This window comes from Condylura cristata, unplaced genomic scaffold (assembly GCF_000260355.1).
Source record: "Condylura cristata isolate star-nosed mole 26May11 unplaced genomic scaffold, ConCri1.0 scaffold00009, whole genome shotgun sequence".
Classification (NCBI taxonomy): Eukaryota; Metazoa; Chordata; class Mammalia; order Eulipotyphla; family Talpidae; genus Condylura; species Condylura cristata.
Genome location: NW_004567110.1, coordinates 11,330,309 through 11,335,843, shown reverse-complemented (window position 1 = coordinate 11,335,843; position 5,535 = coordinate 11,330,309).

Genomic DNA, 5,535 nt, shown 5'->3' with positions numbered 1-5,535 from the left:
AACACCTTAGACTGTAAATCTAGGACTTGAAATTTTTCACAAAGTGAGTATAGTAAGTAATCCTCAGGTTGAGGATCTTTTGATATCTTTCCAATATCTTATTTTGTAATTTCCAGTGCTCCTATTTCATTGTTGATTCAAAAGCTCTTAAATTTTTAATAGTGTTATAAAAATGTTTATAAAGTTAGCTTGTAATTCTTTGTTTTTGGTAAAAAGAGATACAATTGACTTTTGCATAATGAACTTATTTCTGTACACCCTGCTAAACTGACTAAGTCCATAGTCAAGCTTTATTGGGCTGGCGAGGTTCTCAAGCACAGTGTTGAAGAGACGGGAGACAGTAAATGCTTGTCACATTTCTACTGAATTCTAGGGGGAGCCTTTCAGTGTCTGCTGTTGATATGATGTTGGGCTTTGATAGCTCTTTGTCAGATGAAGGAATTTCTGTTCTTCTAGTCTACAAATTGCGACAGAACAGAGAATAGTCTGTAGAAAAGACACAGAATGGAAGCAGAAAACCAGTTAGGGGAAAGAGGATGCAAGGGAGAAAATTAGCAGGTTCTCCATTTCCTTAATGGATTTTACTTGATTACTGATGACTCCATAAAATTTCAGAACAGTAAAGGACACTAAAAGTTGCTCCAGTTCTCTTTCTCCGGGTGTCTCAAAGGATGTTCCTTTAGTATTATTAGATGTTTTATGATAACGGGGGCCTTTAAATTAATGTAGTGCTTACCTTCCTGCCTTCAATGTGCATGACGCCAAAAAACGAAATTTGGAGGAACTGTCGCAGGTCCCTCTTTTACCTTGTGTGGAATGGGATGATGCTCATTTGCAACACCTATTGTGTGTGTCAGTGGACTAGAGTTCCTCAGGTTGTAACTATGTCTATCATCACATTCCCTGTATGTTTCAAACCCTCTGAGAGATCAGATAGGGATCAATGTGCTACCTAAATGGTTGATAAAGCCAGGGTGGAGGAAGTTGTTTGGACCTCCAACAACTTGTCGAGTCTAAATACTTGACAGTGAACCAGATGGACTCACCCACCCGGTTGCAGAGAGCAGGCACCAGCCTGCATGACTGACTTCCATGGCTGTAGGAGCAGAAAGCAGAGTACAAATAAATGATCAGTGAGAAGTTAGACCCAAAGCTTTGGGTCCTAACCTGAGCCAAAGAAGAATGTCAACCCGTGGACATATTCTGCCAAATAATAATAAAGGCATCAAGGAGAACAGCAAGGTGTAGGGAGTGAAGATAAGTAGGAATCCTAAAGAGGATGGCAGTCTGAAGACTCAGGTGTGCTGGGGCCAGAGGGAGAGAGGTGCTTGTTCTGAATTTCGTGCAGCATAGAGGTTGCTTCTCTAGTCTTTAGGAAAACAAAGACCAGGTCTCTGATCAGCCTGCATATAAAAACGATGGGAAAAGAAAAATGAAAATTTTCTCAAAGTCCCAAGCAACAGAAAGTTGGGGGTAGGGTGGGGAGGACCCGGAAGTCCTAACTATACTAAGTCACTGGTATCACTTGCCAGTTTCTGTTTTTCCTGTTTTCCTTGCAGCCTAATCAGCCTAGTAGAATCCAGAGGAATGTGTGCGGCTGGCCTTGAGTACAGAGGAAGTGGGTCTAGGGAGAGGGATGGTAGGGGCGTGAGTAGTAGCGGCAGGGTGTTGGCGTGCCGCAGGGTGGGGAGAAGCCTTCGAGGAAACACTCCACACGCTGGGGCTGAACTGCTGCAGCGCCCTGCCCTTGAACACTTGGCAAAGATCTTTGAAGGGCTGTCGGAGGTTGGCTTGCCCCAGGCTGGCTCTCCATGAAGTGGCTCTGAATTATTCCTGAGTCACCTCTGAGTCAGAGAAACCACGGGAGATGGATTCATTAGCATTCCGGGAGCATTTAGCACTTTCTAGATTCAGCTGATTCTCTCAGGTGAAATCTCAATGTTCTCAATGACTGTGGAGTTGGTGATATCTGAATCTCGTGATGGCCAATAGGACTGGAAAATGCAAGAAGAGGACCTTCCAGAGAGGCCTTAATTTGTGACAATATGGCGGAAGGTTCCCTGTCTTCCAGGCACCGTTGACTTGGCCCTTCGGCCTTGGGACTCCGTGTCCGGTCCATCCAGCCCGGGGTGGGGCACATTGGTCCCACAGGGAACTAGTCCTCCTCTTTGAAACCAGAGGACTCAGTTCCTCCAAGTTTGAGCTGCTCCTAAGCATGTGTAGAGAGGGCGATGCTTCTGTGGGCGAGTTGCTGGGATGGAGGGTGAATGGAAGTGGAATGTCTGCATAGTGGTGATGTAACTTCACTATAGGATGTGTGTGAGCGAGGGCACTAATGGCTGTCTGATAGTAATTCTGCTTGGCCTTTTCCTTCTGGCACAGCAGAACATTTTACAGCGTAGATAATGAAGCATGCCGTTTTTTAGAGTACTATGCACGTCTTAAGCTTATTGGGAATACTAAACCATGTGCCTTACTAGGTAGAGCAGTTTTTCTTTATCTCCCTTGGGGGGAGCCTGTGAAAACTGGATGTTTCCTTACAATCTCTAGCTAAGTCCTTACACTGCTTGCTGCCTTTGGGTTACTTAAAGTGACCATAATTCCTTTCTCAGGCCATAATCGTTTGCTTCTTTATTCCCTCATTTGCAAAAAGTTCTGTTTCTCTGGCAATAAACTCATAAGCTCTACCAGCTACTCTCCAAATATTTTTTTAAAGACTTATTTATGCACACAAGAACTGGGGTGCAGGCCAGAGGTTCGGGGGTTGAGAAGCTTCACCAGAAACAGAGTGGGGAACAGAACAGGTGGATCTACTGAAATACATTGCTGAGGGGAGCAGTGGGCAGGTCAGGAGAGGTCTGCTGCACCAAATGATCACCCCCCTGGTCATGCTGCAGTAGCAGTGGATAGCTTCATAGGGTTGTGCTTTAATTCATTGTGCCACCAGGGAGGGCCCTACTCCCCAAATCTAATGAAGAAGGGACTTTCATGATGAGTGACCAGTAACAGCAGCACCACCAGCATCACTGCATGTGTCTGTACCTACACATACATATTTGTTTTCAAATGGAAGTGGAATGGTCAAGTCCAGCCTTCCCAAAAATTTTCCCTAAACACTCACTCTGAATTTCCTAAATTTCATTGTTAATTCGAGCTAAAATGTACCTTTTGGCTTCCCTTTAAACGTGTAATAATTAAAAGCTCTCTCTGAGAGGACAACTCACTGGCAACCCAGAAGCACGTGAGTCACCTGAGCTTCACAAATTGTAATAGGGCAGAGAGAGGGGCACTCTGAACCCCCAAACCTGCCCGCTGTAGGTAGGTTCTGCCATCTGCTGCATCAAGACAAACGATGTAAGTAAGACCTTTAGTAGAAAAGAACTTTAATACAATGAGTGTGCAATACAGAAAAGACAAAGAATATAGTTTCTAAATCAAACACCTGAAGTTACCATCCCTCGTGGGTAAAAGTCCACCCAGAAGGGACTGGCCCAAATCAAGGCCTGAAAGCCGCCACAAGACTAAAGCAACCTTCTGGCCGGGACCCATAGAAAAGGGACAGGAACGGCCAGACAAGTCTGGGAAGAAGAGCAAAATCAAAACCAAGATAAACAGTGCCACAGTCACCCCACCGGTCTCTCACCCAGTCCAGGGCCAAGAAACAAGAGCTGCGTGTTTCTCTGTCTCTCTGCTCCCCGTGCCTCCCTCAGGCCTCCTTCTAGCTCTCCATCTGCTTCCTTCCTCTCCTGTCTCCTCTCCAGCTTCTCTTCTCTGCTCAGCTCCATCCTCCTTTGGGTGGGGCAGGAAACCTGGAAACTCCCCTTTTCCTGGGGACCCCCCCCTCCCCCCCGTTACAAAACCACTGCACCTGGCCACGACTGTCACCATACTCAGACTCTCTGGTCTGGGATCTGGCCATAGTCATGGTGACCGTTTTAGAAAGTGTCCCCAGGTGAACCAAAATAGAGCAGTTGGGTTGTGACAGGTAGATGAGGAGGAGAGATTAGCTTCCCAAGTCCTGCTCGCAATGTGCCGCCCGGCTCTAAGGTCTCAACCTTCTATCCAACCCACATTCCTGCTGTCTCTGGTAGCTTGTCTTTAATGACTATATCCCAATCTTAAAAGTAGGGTGAGTTCGTAGCTGGGGCACCCCCAGAAGGCATTTCCCAGAAAGCAACTAGGAATTTTACTAAGGTTTTTTTGGGTAACACCAAGAGAGTGGTAAGGGTTTTGTTTTATTTCAAAGCCAGATTTGATTGTGTGCAAATTCATTCTTTTGATAAAGGACCTTTATTCAATATAATTTATTTTTTTAACTTTATAAGAGTTCTTAGATGTTGGTCAAAGTCTTATTTGCATCTTTTTTTTTTCCCCAGTCTTTCTTCCCCCTTAGGTGTCCCCTTAGGTGGGCTTGGAGGGGGAGGTGCACCGTTAGCCTGCAACAGAGGCCTAGGGGCAGGATGGGAAGGGGCTGGTCACACCCTTTGACCAATCAACTAATCATTTGGCCCCTGGGCCAGAACTGCTTGGTTTCTCCACTAACCTGAAAGAAAGGGTGATTTCAGGTGGGGAATCTGGAGATGTACCCGGAAAACCACTTGGAGACCCTTTATCCTAATCCTGTCTCAGGGAACAGACTTAAGGTTATTGAGGCCCCTCTAGGGCTTGGGGCTGCAGCTGTCAGTCCGTGGAGGGGTGGGCAGGTTCCATGGGGAGTGTCACCATCTGGAGGGACACAGGAAGGAATCACACTACCACTTGCCCTGGTTAATGCGCTTGTTGTTTGGATACAGATACCAGAGTCAAGGAAGATTTAACCCCGAGGCGCCAAGGTAGGTGTGGGAGTTTCTGTGTATCTCTTGACTTATCTTGGGGTGGCCCAGAGAGGAGGTTGACAACACAGATCTTAAAATGGAGAGTCCGGCCTCTTTGGGGGACACAGGAGGGCTCAAGTTCTGAGCTTCTTAGCATGCAGGCAGATGCCGCGACACCTGGCAGGTAAATCTCTGTCCTGGACCCCTGATCCCAATATATGGCTGGCAGCCCAAACCCCTCTAAAAACAGGCAACAATAGCATTTCCTCATGGTGTGTTGTGGGGTTCCCAAGATATAGTGTGTGTGTATAAATGACATCCTGACACTAAGTGTCAGTTCATGTTTATAAAAATGTAAAACTCACTCAAAGGAAATACTGTAGCTCATGTCCTTGTCATCAACAGTGGGGTATTTTGAAGCATGCATTTCACTTCACAAGTGTTGTATTTTATTTTAACACCACAGTGTGAGTAGGATGAGAAATGTCTTTAGAGACCTGTGTGAATGAAACATGTGCATTGGGTTAAATCTAGAGCTAAGAAGCGCCCCCACCCCAAACCCCCCCAAATTCTAGAGGTAACAAGTAGGTTAGGTTCAGTTCCGGGTTGAATCTTGTATGGCATCTTGACTCTCTACTGCCCAGGCCACCAGTGGCAGATGGCTTTGGGCTGGATCACTGCCACCTCTCTACTGGGAAGATCAGATGGAGGCGGGGAGGGT